The sequence below is a fragment of the Pipistrellus kuhlii genome, unplaced genomic scaffold (assembly GCF_014108245.1).
Source record: "Pipistrellus kuhlii isolate mPipKuh1 unplaced genomic scaffold, mPipKuh1.p scaffold_m20_p_10, whole genome shotgun sequence".
Taxonomy (NCBI): domain Eukaryota; kingdom Metazoa; phylum Chordata; class Mammalia; order Chiroptera; family Vespertilionidae; genus Pipistrellus; species Pipistrellus kuhlii.
Genome location: NW_023425405.1, coordinates 23,556,481 through 23,582,317, shown reverse-complemented (window position 1 = coordinate 23,582,317; position 25,837 = coordinate 23,556,481). Strand labels below are relative to the sequence as shown.

At 37.3% G+C, this 25,837-nt stretch overlaps 1 protein-coding gene across 1 annotated transcript in view; it reads right to left on the bottom strand.

Moving 5' to 3' along the window:
* Positions 1-25,837, bottom strand: part of CNTNAP2 (contactin associated protein 2) — a 1,655,787-nt gene that overhangs the window by 1,330,854 nt on the left and 299,096 nt on the right. The gene's annotated exons all lie outside the window — the stretch shown is intronic.

Genomic DNA, 25,837 nt, shown 5'->3' with positions numbered 1-25,837 from the left:
ACACTTTTATATAGTACTAGAGGCCCAGTGCATGAATTAACGATGCAGGAGGGGAGGCGGGGGCTCAGCCTGGCCTGTAGACATCCCTTTAGGGGTTCTGAATTGTAAGAGGGTGCAGGGCATGCTGAGGGACCCCACCAGTGCACAATCAGGGCCAGGCAGGGACCACAGAGAGTGTCCAGCCCATCTCGCCCAGTTCTGATTGGGGCTGATCAGCGGAGTCTCAACCAGTCCTGATTGGGGCCTATTGGGTCCAGCTGGCCAGGAAGGTACTGCAGGAGGTTGATCAGCTGAGAAGGGACCAGAGGAGGGCTTCAGGGCATGCCTGGCCAGTCTCTCCCAGTCCTGAATGGCTAGAGCCCAGCAGCAACTAACCTACTGATCAGAGCATCTGCCCCCTGGTGGTCAGTGTGCATCATAGCGACTAGTCAAATGGTCGAATGAAAGGTCAGACACTTAGGCTTTTATTACATAGAATTTTTTCAAAATATTATTGTTTCTGACATAGAGCAAGATAACATTATGCAATAATATTTGGACATAATATTTTTATAGTTTCAACTTTGCTGAAAACACTTCTGTCATTTTCCATGACCTTCAGGATAGACTGAATTTCATAAAGTGCTAGAGGGGACATTTCATGTTTTGATCACAGTTCGTATCAGTTGCATTTTGTTGTCTATGTTTTAAGTGACATATGCAGATTAGACCATAATCTCTAATTAAAACTGAGAGCACTGTATTTTTTGTAAATAAATTTTTATTGATCCAAGAGAAGAAGGGAGAGGGTGAAAGAAACATCAATGATGAGAGAGAATCATTGATAGGCTGCCACCTGCACACCCCACATTGGGGATCAAGCCCACAACCCAGGCATGTGCCCTGACTGTGAATTTAACCTTGACTTCCTGGTTCTAAATCAACGTTCAACCACTGAGCCATGCTGGCTGGCTAGGGACTGAATATTTTACTCATGTGATCATGTATGATTGTAATAAATGATTGCATATTAGCTAACTAACTCAGATATGATTAGTGTGATCTTATTCTCTGGTAAGCTGAGAAAAAAGTAGAAGCAGGAGATGGAAAGGGGAGGCGAGGGAGGGAGAGAAGGAGAAGAGAAAGAAAAAAAAGCTTTGTCTAGAGTCATATGCTGTTCATCTCAGAACCATGCTCAAGGGATGGGCTGTGCACAAAGTAGTGTTATGGTATCAATCAAAGAAAAAAAAAATAACAGAATGGATGGAGAAAGAGAGAGAGAGAAAGTGAAAGAGGGAGGGGGGTTATTTTATTTTATTAAAATATATTTATTGACTGTTTTTAGAGAGGAAGGGAGGGGGAGAAAGAGATAGAAACATCAATGATGAGAGAGAATCATTGATTCGCTGCCTCCTGCATCACCACACCCCACTGGGTATCAAGCCCTCAACCCAGGATGAGTCCTTGGCCGGAATCAAACCTGGGACCCGTCAGCCTGCAGATTAACGCTCTATCCACTGAGCCAAGCCAGCTAGGATGACAGAGAAGCTTTTAAAGAATCTGTTGGTCTAGTATTCAAAATATTTTAATATATGCAAACAGTGTAGCGCTACACATTATAGTCATAATAGGATAACAGTTAAAAAAAAAAAAGCAATTGTCGGAAGGGAAGGAAACACACACACACACACCTTACTTAGGCAGCACTCTCTCAAAATAAGGAATTATGGTTAATGTTTCCTAGAGCAGATTTTCCAAGCCTCTGTATTATCAGAATCACTTAGGTGCTTTATAAAGTGCATACAGATTGCTGGTTCCACTGCTGTAAATGGGACTCGGTAACTGGTCCTGGAATCTATACTGAAGGATAACATTATTACTAGCCACAGTTTATCTAGGTGTTGAGCACGAGGTGAGGCTCAGGGAGGGCTGAATTCAACTGATTTTCAAAGTATCAACTTCTCTTGTCTACTTGCTTTGCTCCCCAAATCTCATCAATCTAATTTTAGCCTTTTTAATTGTTGTGTTTAAAATCCTCAAGGTGACTGCTTTGGACTGAAGCTGTTTGGGTTCCATACTTTCTTTTTCCAAATTGGCTTCTTGTGGGTTCAGTTCTTTGAACCTTAGAATACCTGGCTGATGAGTGCAGAGACTTCTCCAGTGCACAGCATTAAGGTCAGCCTCGGCCTGTGCAGAGCTGATTCCCCAGCTCCTCGGGTATCCTCGGCAGGGAGGCTGAGAGCTGGGTGTGCTACACCTGGACAGACTGCTGACTCTCAGGACGAATGTTTTCAGCAAATGGCTATTTCACCTATTGATGTTCTTTCAATCCTTCACTCTACTCTTTCTTGTTAAAAGATCAGTGCGCTGTGTCCCTAGATTAACAGGATAAACTTAAATTAGAAAGATTTGTCTGAACATACTTCACATTCTTATCAACACAAACTTATAGAAAATCAGAGCCCTCTTCTGTGAAAGAGCATAGTTTTCAAGTAATAATTTTATTCCCAGTCCTTGTGCCAGGAAGGCTGCAAAGAGATCTAAGATACTCCCCCATCTGAGAGGCACTATCAATGTTCAAGTGGTTTGGTTAAGACTATTGAACAAAATAATTGCTAAACTATTATTTTAACCATATTTTCATATGATTTCTAAGGTTTTCAACCACTTGGTTAGGATCCCAAACCAATATATTTTCCCTTAAGGTACAGATATTTAAAATCCATAATTGTATCCTTGTATACAGATTTCTGTTATTATTGATTCAATATAAAAATAGCCAAATGCATTTACTTTGCTCAATTTAAATCAAAACTATAATAACCCTGTAACTGGCACACTCACGACTGTGAAATATTATAGTATAACCATCTTATAACAGAAATTAATCTGGCATATGTTTTCAAATTAGTAATTTAAAGTATCTGTCTTAAGCATATACTTTTCTCCAAGAATGAACAGTGTCAACAGTCCTCTTTAAAAAGACTTTAAGTGCATAAACGAAGAATTACCTGGTAAGAATTGAAGAAAAGTTTGAGATCACATGAATTTACATTTACAAACTATCGCTTAATGAAAATTTCAAATAATAGCAAAGAAAATGATCATAAAAATATTAGATTCTTATGCAAAACAAGTATGTCATAGGAACTTAGACAAATACTAGTAAATCTCAGAGCAACTACACACCCATAAAACTTGGACTTAGACTGAGGCTTAAAGACCAAACTGACTGCTTACTGGTATGACCGAAGTTGCTCCCTCCCCTGACCTGTATTCCTGTTCCATACATTCCTGTATCCTGTAATTATTCCCATTTTATCCCATGACCTGTCTGTCTCTTTGCTATAGCCTTAGGCCAGAACCACATTTTTTTTACCCTAATTCTACTAGAGTCTCCTTGGTACTAGGTACCAGCAGCACAACATGCTTAGTATTGACTACTCCAAGGCCTTCGGTCTCAAGCAAAGGCCATCTTTAGTTTGCTCTTTTAATATAGATTCTAATTTCTATGAAATGTAAAGCCTTAATCAACTGAAAACCAAGTTCTTTTATTGTGGGGATGAGAAAACCTTCCAATGCAGCAGAGGAAAATACAGGCATTCATTATTTATATGACAAAAAAGAATGAGAAGAGGGGCAAAAACTGTTAGATTTCCAACTAAAATAATGTTGTCATTCATATTCCATGACTCTGGAGAACAATTATTTTAGACTGAATATAAAAAGGTTGTAAGTAATAGAAAAGCTACTTTTAAAGGCAAAAGGCCTTAAATTCTGGGCTAGAGAATTTAGACTTTGTCTTAAAAAATAAGGATCAAAAAATAAAATGCATAGAAGCTAACATGACATAGATAAGTGCAGTGTGCCTGTGTAAGGCCAGAGTCAGAAAGATGATAGGGAGGTGGTGAGAGCTGTAATAACTAAGAACATGGTTACTATTTAGTTCCAAGTCAGTGTGGCCATGATACAAGGGAAAGTTCCAAGCATCCTTATTTTTCAAAAAGAAAATGAGCAGCCAGAATACTTAATTATCACAGATAATTGCCCCAATTTTAAGTACTAATGGCTCAATTTTTAAAAATTTATTTTATTATTGAGATTATTACAGATGTTTTTTCTTTCCCCCCTTGTGTCCCCTCCACCCTATTCCAGGCCTTCAATGGGGCAATCAATTTGAAAGTAATTTAGTGAGGAAAAAATAAGCCACTTCTGTGAATAGAATTCATTTAGCAGGCCACATATTGGTAATCTTTGGGAACTTAAAACCAAGACTGTATAATCGGATCTGTGTTTTACAAAATTTAGTAGCAAAATGCAAAAAAAAAAAAAAAAAAAGTTCAATAGACTATGACTTCCAAAGAGGTGTTTTACTGTTGAATGAATGAATGGATTAATATGAATGAATGAGTGAATGAGAGTGAGAGAATCTCACCAAAACCCATTTGGCTCAGAGCGTTGTTCTGCGCACTGAAGGGTCCCAGGTTCGATTCAGGTCGAGGGCATGTACATTGGTTGTGGGTGCATCCCCAGTGGGGATGTGTAGGAGGCAGCTGGTTTATGATTCTCTCTCATTGATGTTTCCTTCTCCCTTCCTCTCTGTAAAAAATCAATAAAACATAATTTTTTTTAAATATATTTTATTGATTTTGCACAGAGAGGAAGGGAGAGAGATAGAGAGCCAGAAACATCGATGAGAGAGAGAGTCATCGATCAGCTGCCTCTTGCACACCCCCCACTGGGGATATGCCCGCAACCAAGGTACATGCCCTTGACTGGAATCGAACCCGGGCCCTTCAGTCCCCAAGCCGACGCTCTATCCATTGAGCCAAACCGGTCTTGGCTAAAACATAATTTTTAAAAAAGAAAAAAAGTCAATGATTCTTTAAAAGAATAAAAAGTGAGAGAATCTAAGGGCAAAGATATTAGAAAAAAATATTCAATGGTTTAAATAAAGGTTTCAGAGTCCTGAAACAAGGTAGGGGTAGTATCAATTTGGGTTTACAGATGTTTTATAGTTTCTTATTTAGTTAATATTTAGATGTTGGTGAATAGTATAAGAAATACCAATGAAAAGGAATTAGAAGATAATGAATTTGACCCCAGTTATGTATGATCTTGGGTCAATGAACAAACATTTTTAATCTCAACTGGAAAACTGAGGAATTACAGTAAACTACATCTGAAAAGCTTTTCAAAGCTGAAGCTCTGCCATTCTAGGTTGACATTTCCTAATCTATGTCAATCATCTTTAATAGCTCTCTACTGAGTAATTTCACTTATATGAAGTTCAAAAATAGGCAAAATGAATATATGGTGATAAAAAGAAGAACAATGCTTGCCTATCTGAAGGGATATGAAAAGGGAAAAGGGCATGAGAGAACATTCTTGGGTGTAAAAGACATATCTTGATTGAGGTGAGTCACTTGAATTTTACATATGTCAAAGTGTTATTGAACTGAACAATTGTATGGATCTATGCCTTTTATTATATGTAAATTATAACTCAATTAAAGAAGCATTTGGAGGGAAATGTTCATGTCTTCAATCCACTGGTTCTCAGGCCTGGTTGTGCATTAGAATTCCTAGGAAGATTTTATAAGATATGCAATCCCATTTTTTTATTATGATATATTTTATTGATTTTTTTACAGAGAGGAGGGGAGAGAGATAGAGTTAGAAACATCAATCAGCTGCCTCCTGCACATCCCCCACCTGGGGTGTGCGCGCAACCAAGGTACATGCCCTTGATGGGAATCAAATCTGGGACCCTTGAGTCCATAGGCCTATGCTCTATCCACTGAGCCAAACCTGCTTTGGCAGTAATCCCATTTTTTTTTTACTTTCAACATTGTTTTGTATTGGTTTTTGGTGTATGATATAGTAATTATACAATATTTTACAAAGTGTTCCCTCGTTTAATTCCAGCAGCCACCGGCACCATACATGGGTATCACAATATGATTGACTATATTTTCTATGCTGCATTTTACATGTTTACCTATCATATTCTACATGATTTTTACTCATAGTTATCGCTCTTTTCTTTCTACTCTTTCCATATTACTTGTCAAAGGTTAGCAGTTAAGAACAATCATCAACACCATATAGTCCAAGTTAAGCCTATTAGCTTGCTAGAATCAAGGGGTGTCTCTAAAGGGTAAAATACTACTAAAGTTTTGGGGCTACAGGAAGTGACATGATGGTCTTCACAGGCACTGGTGAGAATTTGTAGATGAGGACATTGGCACAATGCTTGTTAGCACACATCTATGCAGAGTTTCTGCTGGAGTGGGTCGCCTATGGTCTTACCTTGAGACATATAAATGAGCTGTTCTTGTTCCAGGAGTTTATGCTTAAATTGCTTGTGATGGTGGTTTGGTTTGTTACATGTATTCTGCAAGTCTGAGTACAGTCTATTTTGTTCATTGTGGCATCTGATTCAATTTCCAGCATCACTCTTAGTCTGGCTGCCAGTAGATGTTTTTCTCTTTATCCCATTAAACTGATAAATCTCTAACATTGGCCAGAGCTTCCCATCAAAACGAATTTCCAGCATTGAACAAGAGGACACAAACACGGAGAAGGCAAAAGGTTTCTTTTCCTTGAAAGACCCTGTCTGGCTTCCCTTGTCTTGCTGCCACTTTCTAGTAAGCACATGCCACTTAAATTTTAAGGACTTGAGTAACTTGAAAAAAAAAAGTTTATTTTCATGGCTAGGTTAAAAATGATCCTTTGCACCCTGAGATAACTGCAATTTTCTGTTATATCCATGTCAGGGTTCGTTTTTCTTACTATTCATATTAAATTAGCCATATGGAAAATTCATTAATATCCTAGCAACAAGTCATTCAGGGATAGCACATCCAAGGCAAGGAAAGTTTGGTGTTGGCTGGTGCATTGGTTACTATGAAGATTCATATTGTCTTGATGGTATTATGCATCAGTGACATGAAGGCAAACAGCACTTTGTACAGCTGCCTCCTTCCCCCCGATAGTAGCATCTTTCCTAGACACTCAACTTTTACAAATGTCCCTCATTCTGTGTGCATTGTAACTTCACTCTTGGGTATCCAAAAGATACAGTACTGATGGAGAATAACAATGAAAAATGGGAAAACCTCAGGCCTATGAAAGCTCATGAGAGTCAGAATGTGGTGGCAGAGCCTGCCATCAAACCAGCATTTTGATTGGATCAGAGATGGTTTGAGTCATAGTTGATTTCAAGATATAATGAAGCTCCTCCAAAGGTTTCCTTTCATAATGCGTACATACATCAAATCATCACTTTATACAGTTTAACCATATTAAAATCTTATTTGTCAATTACACCTCAATAAAAATGTGGCAAGAACAAAGTAAATTATCTTAATTTTAAAGTCAGAGGCATTAATAGATCTCTCCTTATTAGACCTGAAAAAGGGAATTTGGAATAAGGTGCTTTTTATTCATTTGGGAGATTAGCAAATGCACTGCCTTGGAAATCCTCCATGTTCCTGTGTTATATTGTGATTTTTAGAATACTTTTCTCACCAAAACTCATTAAAGCCGAAACTGGTTTGGCTCAGTGGATAGAGCGTCGGACTGAGGACTGAAAGGTCCCAGGTTCGATTCCAGTCAAGGGCATGTACCTTGGTTGTGGGCACATCCCCAGTAGTGGGTGTGCAAGAGGCAGCTGATCGATGATTCTCTCCCATCGATGTTTCTAACTCTCTATCCCTCTCTCTTCCTCTCTGTAAAAAAATCAATAAAATAAAAAAACTTAAAACTCATTACAGGGGCAATTACTGGATCCATTGTTTTTCTCTCCTGACAGAAACAATTTAGATTCCTTCCTTTTTAGTTCTGAAACCCTGGAGGAAGAAGAGAGGAGGAAGCAGAGGTAAGGAATTGTTTGTTGCAGTGTGTCTGAAAAATGGGCATTAAAAAGGATTGACAGTAGAGTGAGCTTCACATAATTATGCTTTCTGCCGTTTCCTAGACTCAGGGGAATTTGTATCAGAAATGCAAATGTCAAAAACACATTTTAAGTGTGATGGCCCATTTGCAATGGGATGCTTCACCACTAAGCTCTTTCTGCATCCAATGAGACAACTTGCAATTATTCACCTGTAGAATATTCATAACAAAAGTACATTCTGTAATGGAAACATTTCCAAAATTATGCCAAAAATTTTTCCAATACTAAGTCTGAGGGAGGTTTCTTAGAAATGGGAAAAGCAGGGAGTCAATGATTCTTATGCCTGGTTACCTGTCTTAGCCCTCAAACATCAGGAATACATGTCATATTGTTTGAAGTATTTCTCCTGTTTGGAACTCCAAGAGTTTGGCTTCTAACTAATATGGGTAGATGATTACTTCCTCTCTTTTGAGTACATTATCTGTGCCAAATGTGGAGACATGTAGGAGACCAAAAGAGAATAAGATGATAGTCATTAGGGCTAGAAAAGCTGAGGAAGGAGCTCCTTCAGTCATGAATAGCTCTGTCCCTTTGTCCCATCTAGATGGCAACCTTATTGCAACATTTCATGGCTATCAGCCTTGTATTGTGTATAATGTAATTCTGGTTTGGCATTCTAACACTACTTAAATATATATATATATATATATATATATATATATATATATATATATATATATATATATATATATTTTTTTTCAGAGAGAGAGAGAGAGAGAGAGAGAGAGAGAGAGAGAGAGAGAGAGAGAGAAAAGCATCAATAAGAGAGAATCATTGATCAGCAGTCTCCTGCATGCCCAACACCAGAGATTTAGCCCAAATGTGCCCTGGCCAGGAATCAAATCATGACCTCATGTTCATAGGTCAACGGTAGATGCTTAGTCACTGAGCCATGCCAGCGGGGCCCCATCTTTTGATGTTATGTCTGACAGAGCATGTGACCAGAGAAACTTTACTCATCTGGGAAGTCTGGGACCTGGAGCAGCTATCTTTAAAATTAGTTAAGTTTTCCCAAAATTGATACATTCTCAACTGAGTACTGAAACCAGCAGAGTATTCTGACCCTGTGCTGAACAATACTGAGAGAAGAATGATAATTAAACTGTCTGTCCCTGAAGATAAGGCCATGAACCAACTAAACAGCTTACTTGTCAATACTAAGCCCTGGCTCACCCAATCGCTCTAATACTCTTGCCTCCTGGTGGCTCACCCATCCAAAGCTATCAGGTCATAGTCTGCCCAGTCTTAATAAGAGTTCCTCATGCCGAACCTGCCTTAAAATCACTCCGCACAGACCCCATGCTTCATAAACATCCTCCTCTGACTTTCTCTTTCAAAGCACTGTTCAGAGGTGGCAATGTTCTTCCTCACTACAATGCACCTAATAAAATCAGCTTTGCCTAGTCAACATTCTATTAAAAATATAAATTGATAGTTGAGACAATAAACCTTTCTTGTGTCTCATAACTGGTGACTTTGGGAACTATTTTACTGTTAAAAGAGAAAAATAGTACAATTCAAGAATCAATGAAAATCTTAGGTAGCAATTTAATATGAACACACAAAAAATATTGTTCTTATGCATGAAATTCAGATTAACTTTGGATATCTGTGAAACTGAAAGAATATCTTCATACTTTCATATACTTATTTCTTAATGTTTTATTGATTTGAGAGACAGAGGAGGACAGAGAGAGACATAGTAACATGGTTGACAGAGAAACATTGTTTGGCTGCCTCCTACATGCCTTCTTACTGAGGAGTATGCCAGCATCCTGGGCATGTGCCCTAACTGGGAATCAAACCAGTGATCTCTTGGTGACTGGGATGACAATCCACTGAGCCACACCGGCCAGGCTCATATACTTACTTTTACATAAAAATTATGTTATGCATTACAAATATCTACTGGAACTTTTACAGATGTCTAAATCAGTCAACTCACAGTCTGAATAGATTGAGAGGACTAATAACAGTTTCTTTTTTTTAAGGAGTTGTAATAATTTTTTTTCTTCATATATTTTTATTGATTTCATAAAGGAGGGAGAGGGAAAGAAAGAAACATCAATGATGAGAAAGAATCATTGATTGGCTGCCTCCTGCATGCCCCACACTGGGATTGGAGCCTGCAACCTAGGCATGTGCCCTGACCAGGAATTGAACAGTGACCTCCTGGTTTGTAGGTCAAGGCTCAACCACTAAGCCATGAGGCCTGGCTTTACTCTTTTTACTTATAAAAGTGTGATGTTACTTCCTTATTCTTTCTAAGCAATTATTAATACATTAAACAATTATATGTCAAAAAAAGAGACTTGCTCCCTGTTTAGAGAAGCAGCAGCTGCTCATTCAATCTGCATGCAGTTTTCTGAGGCATTTTGGTAGAAATCTAGTTTAAAACAAGACAAAACACTGCTCTATAAGATGCACAATTTATCCCTGTTTTCCTTTCTGCCCTATCAGCTCTCACATGTATATTTATTTTCATGTTTCTACTATGGCTTAGTGTCTCTGGGTGATCATGAATGAATATTTAACCATTTTACCAGCATTCACAGCCTAGCAAAGATTGAATCCTATTGAACTGGCAGATTGCTTTTTAATTTTCTGCTTGGATGGGTTGTTTTTTTTTGTCCTGTAGTTTCCAAAATATTTTATGAGTGTTGATGAAGAGACTAAAAGGCTTGCAAATTTTGCTGATCTCTGCCAAAAGCTGATTAACACACACACCACCACCACCACCCCTCACCCCACCTCCCCCCCACCCCCCCGCTGAAACCCTTGTACCAATCAGCTTAGGTGATGTAGGCAACATCATACACAGATGTGAAGCAGAACTTCCACCAGGGTTGCAAAATACAACTTCTGCACAAGGGATACATATGTATATTGAGAATCGCACTGTGCAGGTTTTATACGAGCTTTCTACTTCTGTAGTTGAGGGCAGTATTTATGCCTCTTAGAGATGTTAAGTGCAAGGCAGCTTGAATATCACCACCCCTTAAATGCAGCTGATGATCTGTAAATAATGATTATGTGACTTTGAAATGGCATACACTTATAAATACAGATATAGTCAAAATCCCTTGTTAATTTTTCTGCATTGTGTAGCTATTTCACTTCAAGTGAGAATGACCTAGTACCTTGATTATCTTGTGTCTTTAGTTCTATTGAGCAGATATCCAGAATAACGTATTTTTATATCTCAGAATATATTTTTAAAAGAATCCTTAAAATTATTGAACTATCACATCACAATGGAATATTATTATTGTTTTTGTATATAGGGTGGGGCAAAGGTAGGTTTACAGTTGTATGTGGAACAGTTTACTCTTGTATTAATATTATTGTATTATTTTCCATACAAATTATAAACCTGTTTTTGCCCCACCCTGTATTTTTAAGTCTACTCTACCCATTGTCTTTCCCATTTTAGTGAACAGCAACTCTTTTTTCTAGTTGTTCAGACCATTCTGGGATGTGGTAGGTCATATTATGATTTCTCAGTCTGGGATGTGGTAGGTCATATTATGATTTCTAAATATTGGTACTCTTGTCTGTTGAATACAGAGATTGGAAGGACCTCCCAATAGGAGGAGTATGGGTCCCCATCCCACTGACCCTGGACTTGGCAATGTCACTTTCGGTAATGGAATGTGAACATACTTGATTCATACCTCTTCTCTACAAAGTTAAACTTTCAAGAACCATGTTTGCTTTTAAGAAAGAAGTTCCCTGATTGGAACTTCTTCCAGTAGCCTACTGTGACCACATATATACTATTTTTATTTTTTATTAAAAGAGCATTTTTTTTAGAGAGTACATGAATAGAAAAAAAATAGATGTAGCATGCCTAAGTATGTGTGGGTATGTCACCTACTTCAAATTTTATAATTTATTCAAGATGTACCACATATATTATTTCTCAAAATTGTTGTGCTTAATTGAGTGTTATTTTTTTATGTGCTACAGAAGAAAAAAAATAAGTTTTGTTTGTCTATGACTATCAAGTAAGTTAATTGCTTGGATTTGACCTAAGATTTGAGTGTAGAGCAGACTAATTATAGATAGAGAGAAGGCAGTGACTTTGTAAGATGGAATGTAATAGAATGCTATTGGAGATGCCTAAATTTTCTTATGTTAAGACTAGGCCTTCCCTGGCAAGTGTGGCTCAATTAGTTGAGCATCATGCCTTTCACCAAAAGGTCACTGGTTCAATTCCTAGTTAGGGCACATGCCCTGGTTTTTTATTAGACCCCCAATAGGGAGCAAGGAGGAAGCAGCTGATCAATGCTTTCCACATCAATCTCTCTCTCTCTCTCTCTCTCTCTCTCTCTCTCTCTCTCTCTCTCTCTTTCTCTTTCCTTTTCCTTTCTTCTCTAAAACCAATAAGTCCAGACATATTTTTAAAGCTTAAGCTTATTTATGTATAGATTTTATAATATATGAAGCTGGTTCTCCCACAACAACAACCTCTGTGGTTAATAATGCTTAGACATAGGTAACTCTCCTTTCCTTTTGATTACTGAGCATACAGTTTAGATAAAGGAAACTTCTTTATATACAGATCCATTTATTTGAGCCAAACACATTTCTACCATGCTCTTTGACGTCTGTGTACATAGTACATTTGCAATTGATAAAAGCAGACACTGTCATAAAAAAAAAGCTCTCATATCACATCACTGTTATTTCTATATCAACCAAGTCCACTTCCACAACAGGTATTCCGAAAACCTCAGAGGACTGGCATTTTCTGGTGCTGTCTTTGTCCATTTGCATATATTCCTCCCAGCATAGCCTAATCCAGGACCCCTTGGGGAAAGTCCTACTGCCAGTTTAGGTGCCCAATGGGGCCTAAACCAGCCATTTAAATCAGCAGTCGGACATCCCTCTCATAATCTGGGACCAGTGGCTCCTATCTGCTCATCTGCCTGACCGACCTTAACTGCCCCTCTGCTGGCCTGGTCACCCCTAACTTCCCTGCCTGCTGGCCTGGTTTCCCCTTACTGCCCCCCCCCACCAGCCTGGTCACCCCATGTAGCCTGCTGCTTAGTCATTTGGTTGTCCCTCACTAATCCCCCTTGCCAGCCTGGTTGCCCCACACATCCTGTTCAATTATCTGTTTGGTTGTGATGGTAACTTAGGATTTTATATATATTTAGATTGTTTCTGTACTCACAGGGGACAATATTGTTTATTTGTATTCATAGGCTTGAATTCTATTTTTTTTTTTAACTTTCTACCAGTAAGGCCTCAATGCCTTAACTTTTCTCCTCTTTTTTATTTTTAATTAAATTTTTCTGGGTGGCATTGGTTAATAAAACTGTATAGGTTTCAGGTGAATAATTCTCTGATAAATAATCTGTATTGCAGTATGTGTTCACTACCCAAAGTCAAATCTCTTTCTGTCACCATATATTTGACACCCATTTACCCTCTACTGCCCTCCCTCCCAATTCCTCTTCCTTCTGTTAAGTCTGATTTATACCAGAAATTCTTTAAATTCAGGAAGTAAGCCATTTTATCAACCTCTAAATAAATGAAAATGTTCTTGAAAGACATCACACATCTATTCACTCATAGTAACGAGTATACTATAAATTAGTTTATGATTTATCATCTACAGTGACAGATGACGTATGGGTAGAACTTTATATTAGGCCTGATTTTCCCAATAAGATCATATTTTTGCATAGACTATTTTTTAATTAATCAACATTCCTTAATTCTACTTTAATCCTATGTTACTCTTTATTGGTGTTACTGCCAGCTATGTTGAGTACATTATCTGAGATTAATAGCTATTTATTGAGAAAAACATCTAGAAATTTTGAGTAAAGAAAGGGTAGGTGATCAAAAAGGGATACTGTAAAATCATAAGTTCCTGGCGGGGCTGGTCACCATGAACAATAATACCTCAGGCCTATAACTTTTTTGGTGAAAGGTTTTTAAGGCAGCCCTTCCCATTGTTCTTGTGCATCTAGGTTAACCTTTGCAATGCCAGAAGTAATACCCCTCAAAGGCATAACCACCCTGGAAAAAACTCATAATCTTAGTTATCCTCCAATCCAATCCCCACCTTGCTTTCTCCTGCCTTAATGTAAAATGTTCCCTCTCTAATTTTAAATCCATAAAAGAAACTGCAAAACTGTCCTTATCCAAAGCATTTAAGAGCTTGCTTCCCAAAAATTATTGCCTGGTTTGTCTATAATAAACTCTTATAAAAGTTTTCTACAGGTTTAGACATTTCTCACATCAACAGGTAAAGAGGTAATCCTTTACAGTATAGAGAATTGTTTTATTTGCATATACTGTATAGTGACCTAGTCAGAAGAGCAAAGACCTTGGAAACAAACAAAAAATAGATATGGCATACAACAAAGGCCAAGAGATGAGTTTCCTGTTCACTTAGAATCATAAGAGCAGTGGGAGTAGGAAATGAAGCCAAGAAGAGAAATGACACAGGTGAGCTGAGACGACCATGATACTCTGCAAGGATGATGCTGTGTGCTCAGGACTGGCTCTGGAGCACAAGTGAACATGATGAGTAATGAAACACAAATCTAACCTTATTTTCCAGCAAATGGCCATATTCACTAGACTGTGTGCTTTGCAATAAATTATTGCCCTACCAGGAACAATTGCTTTTCCTTTAAGACTGTAATTTTCCTTTCAGCAACACATGAAATGGACATTTTCAATAATGTTGGATATAAATTTGTTTAACAATCCACACTGTTTACATTTCCAATGTTTTCCCTCTGATTCTGGGAAGAACAACCGTAGAAAGAAGATAGCAAAAAGACAAAATATCTGGAAATTTTGGGTATGCATATAGCATTCAGCATTGACTATAGCAGTAGATTAAAACAAGTCATGCTGTAACATTTTAATTTTGTTTAATGAGAAGTTTGATTAAGAAAAGCTATCCTGGGCACTGTTACACCTTTAAATTATTCAATTTTACTCCTGTGAAAGTCAGACTTCAACATTTCAATTTTAAATGATTTAGTAACACTTAGGATTATTGAATATTTAGTTCGAACATCCCACCAAGAACATTAACTACTTGTGTAGTATTATGCTTTTAATTATATACACTGAATGGCCAGATTATTATGATCTCTGAACCCATAATAATCTGGCCACACACAGTGTGTGTGTGTGTGTGTGTGTGTGTGTGTGTGTGTGTGTATGGCCTGGAGCACGAATTTGTGAATGGATGGGGTCCAGCCAGCCTGGCCAAGGGTAGGGGACGTGGGTGGTTGGCTTGCCTGCCTGCTGGTAGAACTCCTAGTTGAGGGGACAATTTGCATATTAGCCTTTTATTATATAGGATAGACACTGAGTGACCAGATTATTATGCTTTCAGAGATCATAATAATCTGGCCACTAAGTGTAGAGAATCCTATATGGGATTCTCATGAGTAAACTTTCAAGAGATAATTCATTCTTTTTTTTTTTAAATATGTTTTATTGATATTTTACAGAGAGGAAGGGAGAGAGATAGAGAGCTAGAAACGCCGATGAGAGAGAAACATCGACCAGCTGCCTCTTGCACACCCTCTACCGAAGATGTGCCCGCAACCAAGGTACATGCCCTTGACCGGAATCGAACCTGGGACCTTTCAGTCCGCAGACCAATGCTCTACCACTGAGCCAAACCGGTTTCGGCGAGATAATTCATTCTTAAAGTGAAATGCAGTCTTCAAATGTGACAATCAAAATTAATGTGAACTCATCAATTTCCAAATATTTGTGGTCTATAGATAGCACCATTAATTTTAATCCATTTACAGATAAATTCTAGATCTATGACAGAGTTGCATATATACATGGTGCTCTTGCTTATTTTCTGTCTCATTTATAAGAAACAGAACCCTGACTATTTTGCTTTCCTCTGCATTACTAGAAAATGATGAAGTGCCTAAAACATATAGTTATTCAATAAAAATTTGTTGGACAAAAGAACAAACCTTGCTTTAAAGAATTAACAGTGTATTAGAAAGCAAATAGGTGATTACTGAATGCTCACATGAATTTTAAATAGTCTTCTTGAGCATCCTTGCATTATGTAGTAAATATTACTCATTAGCTATGCTAGCAAATAGTCATTTAAGTTATATAGACTATGTTAGTAATTGAAGTTCAAAAGAAGCAAATAACTGCATATTTTATAAAGGAGTAAAATAATTAGTTCTTTTCCCTAAAAATAAAAAAATAAAAAATTTGTTAGAAGAATTTTTCATTATTAAAACCTGTTGTACTGTCCAACCCATGTGGCTCAGTGATCAAGCATCAATCTATGAACCCAAAGGTTTAATTCCCAGTCAGGGCACATGCCTGGATTGTGGGCTCAATCCCCGGTAGTGAATATGCAAGAGCCAGCCAATAAATGATTATCATCATTGATGTTTCTATCTCTTCCTCCTTCTTCCTTCCTCTCTTTGAAATCAATAAAAACCTATTAAAAACACTGTTTTATTAATAATCACAATGTAAATGACACAGCCTTTATCTCAAGCAGTTGGCAAATGTGTATGATGAGTCTTAAAATGTTTAAATTTTAATAAACCCCATTTCTGGAAATTTAACTTGAGGAAATATAGCCAAATGTTGGGATGATCAAGTCCACACTATCAAATAATTATTTCTAATAGCAAACAATTGGAAATAACCTAATAGCCAACACTAGATGAAAGTTTAAAGCAATCATTAAGAATATCATTCATTCAGTATTACTTTGTACTAGTTTCAGGTGTACCGCATAGTGGTTAGACAATCACATATTTTACAAAGTGTTCCCTGTGATATTGGTACCCAACTGTAATTGAATTTTTTTAAAATAGTAAAAAAACAAACAAACAAACAAACAAAAACACAACATACCATTTATACCCATAAAAGCATATAAAAAAGAAAGAGTGATTGGCAGCCAAAAGTTCAGCCATAGCTTTCTTTGTATGGTGAAACTGCAGATCCTTTTAAGTGCTATATATTATATTTTTTTAGTTTTTCTTTTTCTTTCTTCTTTTTTTTTGTATTGATGTTTTTCTACAGTGATATATATATTTCTTCTTGTATAAAGCAAAAAAAAAAAAAAAAAAAAAGGATCCTTCACCTAAAATCTCAGTTTTTACAACCTTAGTGTCTTTTAATGAATGCTTCCACAGTGACCCCACACATATGGCTCTATTCCACTTTATAGGTCCAGTGACCAACCTAGGATGACATAACAAAGGTACTGGATTTGTTTTACACTTATGTAAAACATTAACATTTTCCCTTGCAAGAATTGCACTGATGAGGTGAAAGGGCTGATATCCCAAGAGGATAAATGTTAAGTAATAATAACTGGTATAAAAACACAACACAGTGCTCATTCACTGGTCCAACAATTCCACAGAGGCCTTAGACAAAGCAGCAACCGTGGGCAAATTGGTACCTAAAGCACCAATCCTCCTTTATGTTATAATTCATACCTATTACTGTTACTGGAAAAAGGGCCTGGTCCCGAGCAGGTCTGCCCAGGTTCATGTTGAGAAAATTGCACCACACAACATGACTTCATGTTGGAAAAATTGCACCACACAAGCCCACATTGATTTTAGAGGATGTTTTTTAAAGCCGGGGACAGTGAAACAAGACAGGGCTGGAGAAGTGAGCCCAGGCTGATCTGCTTAGGTTCACTAAGAAGTGAGAGAAAACAGAGCCTTGGGGACAGGTTCAGGGGGGTTTCCTGGGATCAGCTGCCACTGCCCACTGCTGTGTTGGCAAGTATTGTGGGGACCCTTAGAGTCTAGTAGGAAGAAGGGTGCTTATGGGGAGGAGGGGGGGCGGGCTGTCGTGCTCCTTGGAAGGAGAGCATGCCCCAGGACCTTTTTTTTGAAGGGTTTTAATGTCTGGGCATTTTAGGGAGGTCTTAGGGGAGGATTTTAATGAAATATTCATCATCTTTATGCTGGTGTATCAAAATGAATTTAAGGTCTGGTCGGCAAATACTAGTAGCACTAATTGGATTTCTGCTATCTATGTCCATAGGTAGGGTGATTTAAGCTATTTACCTTCTGTTTGGGGAGAAGTGCAAACCATTTCCTCTTAATTATCCCTGGTTTAGGGAACATAGGATTTCCTAGATGGCTGCACACTGGTGTTCAACTATCTGTCTCAGTTTCCCTATTCTGCTTGTCCTGGCTTACTGGCCTATCTCATCACATTAATAAATAAATAGATAGATATAGAGAAAAAACAAAAAACTATTTGTACTCCAACCATTTTCACCATCATTTCACTATACACACTCAGCTTAATGCCCAGCTCTTGTTCCCTTTTTGATACTTAAAAATACTTGATGCTGAGCCATGTTGCATTTGGCTTAGAAACCGATTTCTAACAGCTATAGCATTCATCTTTTCCACCAGTAGTTCTCAAAAGTAAGTATCATAACAGAAAATTATGAAGTGACTATCTTTCTAAATACTTATTTTAAAGAGACAAGAACAAAAAGCTTCTTTCCTCTCATTGGAAATCAGTGATTTTCAGATTGGGTGAGTGAGAACGGGAGCTTTAAAAGGGTGTGCATTAGGAGCAGGATTACCAAGGCTATGCCCCAACAATTCCATTACACTGAATAGCAATCGAATTATAATCTACTTACCTGTAATCAACTTTCCCATTATTTTTGTCTGAGATAAAACAATAACCAGGGTTCGCTGGCCCTATACACTCCTTACTCTTGAAAATAGCGGAGATTTTCTGTTGCTGATCTGCTCTGCTTTTCACATGAAGGCTTCCCAATTACAAGGCAAACTATCATCTGTACGGAATCCAATATAATAGTTTCCAACACCAGAAAACCTACTAGAAATCTTTCCAATGCTTAGTCAGAAGCCAGGAGTGCCCTTGAGAACACTTTCTGAAACCGATATAATTTTTGTAGAAAAGAGAGAATACCGGTATATTGTTTTCAGGAAATTTCATTTCATGTTTACTTCTGTAGTTGATGCTAAGGGGTTAGGACTATGTAAATTTTGCATCCTGCATTAAATCATACTCTTACATCTCCTGAAGAGCCCTCTGATGTAAACAATATAAGATATAATGTAAGGTCCTAGTGACATGCTGAGCCTTTAGGCTCAATTCTAAAGCACTGCCCTGGGAAAGAAATGATGCCTCAATTGTGATTAGCATGAGAGCATTAGCATTTTATGTTGAGTGACATAAATTGTTGGGAAAGAAAACAGAAAAAAATGTCAGATATATCTGTGTTCTGTTGGCACCAGTCACATTTTTTTTCCAATTCTAGAATAAGACAGCAAATTGCAGTGAGTAACGAAGACCCTTTGATTTGCTACCATGCAAATATCTCCTCTCATACCAGGGCAGTCCTGTGAAATAATGAAATATAGTCCCTGTGATTTCTACCTGGAGACTCCTATGAATGAGGAAAGATGATCCCACATATCGGCCATCCATCTATAAACTCTTTAATATGGCCTGAGGAGAGATAGATAGCAGATATTTTACCAGAGATAAGGAAAAATGATGGGATTACAGATTCATAGCAACTTTTTAAGTACTCTGAATTTTCTTTATGGGCCTCGCATGGGCCATAGACTAAATCAGTCTATGTTTCAACGAAGCAATTGACAGACACACAATATTGTGAGCAGAATGGCAATAAGTTTGGTAGAGTTTTAATGGGTTTAATAAGGGTGCCCAGAGATATTGATTAATGCTTGATGCCCACAAGAAGTTTTTAAGAGGAATGTGCTACATAATTCTACTTGGAAATTTTCTGGTTAGATTTTTAATCAACAACTTGAATGAAGGCACAGGCTGAATAAGCAAAATTAAATTTAATAGGAAAAATAAAAAGTACTATATTTATATTAGATAATCAACTGCACATATATGGACTCTGGAAGAATGGTGACTTGATACTACTTCCAATGAAAAATAGCTTGGGGGTTTAAATGGAAAAAATCAGAATTAGTTAATAATTTGACTGAGTGCTATTAAAGCTTCCAAGACATACTTGTACCAATGTGCCATCCTTTATTTATATTATTCTATTTGGTTTATACATGTAACCTTTAAGAAATACTTTGACTTTTTAAAAGGTATATATCTAAAACTACAATGACAAAAAGGAATTATAAACATTATTTAAGAAAATGGTTAAAAGAGGTTGGAAAAATATTCTTTGACAAGATATGATTGAGAGTGGTGGTAGCGGTTCATTTTATTTAAACACTTTAAAAGATATCAGTGAGAAAGAAATAGACACTCTCATACAGTAACGGATATAAGACCTAGAGAGTAAATATTGCAAGAAGTCATTTTTTTTTTTTGTCCTAGTAAAATATGTAACTGTTAAACTTAACCATAAAGATGGAGTGCTTTCCACACTTGGGAGGGAGGAAATAAATTTAAATATATATGTATATATAAATTTTAAGAGAGAGAATAATTAACTTTAAGTACTAGCACAAAAGTGTTTAAAAATTGAGAACTGAATTGAAATTCGACTAATGCTATATAAATATTCAGCCATATAAATAGGTATGCTAACCATTATATTTAAAATAGTAACTTATTTTGCATGAAATCATTTCACTGGCCCTCAGTCTGTTTCAAATACTGTGGGTTCATTTTCTTTCCTTAATTTCTCCTTATATTGCAAATATTGAAAATGCTTTCTGAATAAAATTTCAAAAATTTGATGGTAACATGAAAATCCTTACTGCCATGATCTCACATTTGTAATATTTATTTGTGTTCTTAGACTGCGGTGCTCAAAAACGTTATTATGTGTAACACAGAAGGTTTGCTTTCAATGAAACCTTCTGCTATTTCCTTTGAGGGTGCACAATACAGTTATCAGATACACTAGTTGTGTATGTCAAATAATGACACCTGCTTTGGTAATGATATTTAGAGCTCTGACACATTGCAGCTCACTATTTCTATTTGGAACTCTAAAGCCTGACTTGAATTAACTAAACTTTAATGAAATTTGATAGTTGTGTCTCCAGTATGACAGTGTTTTATGAACAGCAGGTGCTTCAATAATCTCTCGGTAGAAGAATTCGTAATCTTAGACAATACTGTTCAATAGCTATATGCTCTGACACTGTCATTTGCTCAAGGAAATACCAAAACATTAAATTTAGTAATTTCATCTACAGCAAACATCTCATTAAAATGCCCTTTACTCTTTAAGGAAAAATGTCAACTTTGAAGTATGAGGAAAGGCTTAATTCTACAAAATCATCAGAAAAAAATACTGGAACAAAAGAGGGAACGGTTTGTTTTGTTTTCAATATGCTCTATTAAAATTCCTATGAGAACTGCATTGATTTACTATTTATTACTAAAATCAGTGAGAGTTGCCATTGCTTGTGTGTTTTACAACTATTGAGAATGTCCTGTTACAGAATTATTTGGACTGAAGTAGCTACAGAGAGCATTAAAACCTTCCAATGTCTTTTATAAAAATTTAATGTAGTATTTTCCTAATCAGCTCCCGCTTTGGAAGCAGAAGATCAAAGTTCAAATCTTAGATTTGCTATTTCCTATTTAATAAGTCCACTTAATCTTTCTAAGTCTGAATTTTCTTGCTTGGGGAATAGTGAATGGTTATAAGAATTAAACTATTTATTTGTTGCATCTAAATGTGACTAATGCTCCATAAATATCAATAGCTGGGCAGTTGTCTATAGACATACAGTAATTCCAGGGTTTTACTACATAGTGAGCAGGATATTTTTCTATTACTGGATAATGCTTACATTGTACTAGTAGCCCTATGCATGAACCTGTGTGCCAGTAGCTCTCTGTAAGGCCTGCCCACTCTGCACCCACTGCCCAGAGGCTCTCTAAGGCCCAGAGGCCCATCTGTGGCTAGGTGCCGAATGCTTACCTTGTCCCCGTGGTGACTAAGCAAGCATTCCACCAGGCCATTCACACTGCCCACTCTCAGCAGCTGCCCCTCTCGGGGACTCTGGCAGGGCTGAGAAGACTGGGCACCGCCATTTTGAGGCTATGGGCGCCGCCATCTTTGTGATGGGGGTTAATTTGCATATTACCCTTTTATTAGATAGGATTGGCAATTCCTGTTTGTGTCCTTCTTCACTTTTACAACACTTTTTTAGAGAGGTTACAGTAGAATAAATGAAGAAGAGAAATAAATGAATCATTCAATACTGATTTGGGAAATTCCTGGCAGAAAATATAGAGTAATTGCAAAATCCTTTTATCCTTTTGGTTTGTTTGTTTGTTTGCCAAATGCAAAGTTTATGACATAAACCAAGAGTCAGAAAACTACACATTCAGGTCTCCACTTGTTTGTAAAGAAAGTCTTCTGGGCCCTGGCCAAGTGGCTCAGGTGGTTGGAATGTCCTCATATAAAAAAAGGTTGTGGGTTTGATTCCCAATCAGATCCAGAGCATCAAGAAGGAGCAGTCAGCCCTAACGGGTTTGGCTCAGTGGATATAGCATCAGTCTGCAGACTAAAAGGTCCCAGGTTCCCAGGTTTGATTCTGGTCAAGGGCATGTACCTTGGTTGAGGCACATTCCCAGTAGGGGGGTGTGCAGGAGGCAGCTGGTTGATGTTTCTCTCTCACCAATGTTTCTAACTCTCTAACCGTCTCCCTTTCTCTCTTTAAAAAAATCAATAAAATATATTAAAAAGAAATAAAGAAGAAAAAAGAAGAAGAAGAAGAAAGGAGCAGTCACTGAGAAACCAGTACTAGAAAGAACCAGGGCATTCCAGGAGATGTTCATGTGCAATAATTCCATCCTACAAAGAAGACAGAACAAGGGCATGAAATTTCCAAAAAGTTCAAAACATTCTTTAAATCTCAGGACTGCACATAGGTTAGTTTCTAAACACAAAATTATTTATCAGATGGAAAATAAAATGCAAATATATTTCCTACCCTAATATATAGTAATCAAAAAATTTTTCACAATCATGATTGTGAATCCAGTGAAATTTGGGGGTTTGCTCAAGTAGTTAGCATTACGCTAAATATACACTTTTAATAATATGGGGAGCTAACAATCAAGGAGGACATTCAAGAAGACTTCAATGCAGGAAGGATGCATCCCTAGATGTTCAGGAGAGGCCCCTGTGGCTGAGATATCACTGAAGCCCCAGAACAGAAGGTACAAAGGGGACTGAACTTAAGTGAAGAGAAGAGTCAGATGCTTTCCAGTTGGGACATATAGCAGGAACCAAGGGGACGAGGGTGGGTATGCAGAAAATTGAAATAAGCCAGAGAGTAGTAACAGGTGGTCCCCTTAGAGCAAAAGTGGTTTTAAACGTTTGAAAATGAAGTAAAAACTATACTATAAAGAAATTTTAACATGTTATTCTATAGGCATTTAAGAGCCATAGAAGATTTTTTTTGCCAGTATTATAGAGATAAACTTATTCAATTACACTGAGAGGAGGCAAAAAAAAAAGAAACAAATAGTTTTAAAATAATAATAAATATTAAAAATATTACAATAGCCTGGGCATGAGGTGATGAGCAAATCTGAAGGCCCTGGTGCCAATGACTGAATTTTCCTAGCTGTTGTACTGGTAGCACCAAGAACAGTGCTTAGCTAGAAGGAGACCCTAGTAGATAGTTGTTTTATAAATAAATGAGTGGCTGTGTGACCCAAAGGGGCCATATATAAGATATAGCTGGTAAAGAAAATCATAAGTAATAGGATTTGGTTATTGACAGGACAGAGAGAGAGAGAGAGGGAGGAAGAAGAGTCTTAAAGGACTTTTAAGACTTTAATTTTACCCAACCAAGATAGAAAAGTATAGAGAGGGACTTGTGCTGTGTTCAAAAAATAAACAGGTGTGCCATTTGTAATTTACAAAGCAACATCTGGTTCAGATTTTATCACTGCATAAAAAACCATTCTATTATAATTTCAAAGTCCCAGGGACTTAGAAAATCAACCCTCAATACTATACTCATAGCAACTATTTTAAAAATTTATTTTATTATGTATGTTTGTTTTCCAACATCATTTTTTTTAAATCCTCACTGTAGGTTATTTTTCCACTGGTTTTAGAGAGAGGAGAAGAGAGGGGAAAATACAGAGAAGAATATTGTGTGAGAAACACCAATTGGTTGTCTTTTGCATTCGCCCTGGAGCCCGCAACTGAGGGATGTGCCCTTAGCCAGAATCAAACCCGGGACCCTTCAGTCCACTGAGCCAAACTGGCTAGGACATAACAACTATTTATTAATACCTTTATTTCCTGAAAATATAAACTATCAACTAATGTTACCCATACTGAAAGATAAGCTTAATAAAATACTAAACACAGAGGTGAAGATAATGTCATTAGGAGTACATTCTAGCATTCTCCAACCATCGGAGTGAACAGTGTCCACTTTTTGAATGAACTTAGTAAGAAAATGGAGCAACACAATCTCTTCTTGGAGACATCCAAATAGAATAAAACATTTTATTGAAGACTTTTCCAAATTCTATCAATAGTTGACAGTTAACAGTGTTAAGATTATAAATTTATTTATTTTGTAGTATATTTAATTTCTTCCCTTAATTGTGACAAAAAGACAATATAATTATAAGTATCAAAATTGATTCTGATAATAAAAGACCTGTTCCTACAATCAATATGAGGGCAACGTAGGAAGAAGCAACTATACTACAAAAATAAATTCACCTTTGCACATCAACAGAGAATCTAGCTTATAAAAGAAATTGTGCTTTGTTCATTAGGCTGCTTGATTTCATCACATAATTTTTACTTTGTACAGTTCCCTTAGATTTTTTAAAAAATATCTTTTCATTGATTTCAGAGAGGAAGGAAATGGAGATAAAGAGATAGAAACATCAATGATAAGATTGGCTGCCTACTGCACATATCCCTAACTGGTGATGGAGCCTGCAACCAGGCCATGTGGCCTGACCAGGAATCAAACTGTGACTTTCTGGTTCATAGGAAAACACTCAGTCATGGAGCTACACCATGTAGGGTAAGCCCTGATAGTTGGGCTTTTGCTTTTTTGAAATGCAAACAGCTGACTTAAACTACAATGGCTAACACTTCCACTTCAAAGATGTTACCTGGAATAAACACATGGCCAGCCAGCCAGCCATCTACATTCCCATATAGAGCCAGGCCAGATCTCCACACTGAGGATCCTCTGTGTTACAAACCTTGGTTGATTTCAATAACTGACCATTTGGGCTATGTGTTTGCTTACTCAAAATTCACCAGGTTTCTAATTCACAGATTAAGAGTGAGCCTGCTGCCCTAACTGGTTTGGCTCAGTGGACAGAGAGTCAGCCTGCGGACTGAAGGGTCCCAGGTTCCATTCTGGTCAAGGGCACCTTGCCTTGGTTGCAGGCACATCCCCATTAGGGGTTGTGCAGGAGGCATCCAGCAACCTATCAATGATTCTCTCTCATTGATGTTTCTAACTCTCTATCCCTCTCCCTTCCTCTCTGTAAAAATCAATAATATATATATATAAAAAAGTGAGCCTACAAAACCTGAGGCCCCCACCCTTGACCCCAATAAAAGCAGACCCCCCAGGCCCATGCTCATGCTCTCTCTTTCTCTCAACCTGTGACCTCACTGTGTGTGTATCCCTAATTGTACCATGTAATTTCCAAATTCTGTAAATAATAAACTTTTGGTTTATTGTTGAAGGGTGTTTTATAGTCACAATAAAAACCACAAGAGCTGGTTCAACCACAATATTGGTTTTCCATAGTCTGAGACTAGCACAAAACACCCCTGTCAGTCTCAGCATTCTCACCATCCTTTCAAAGGAGGCTATCTTCATTCATTTTGATTCAGCACACTTTTGTTGAATACCTACTATGATATTTCTCCATGGTGATGGATCTCAC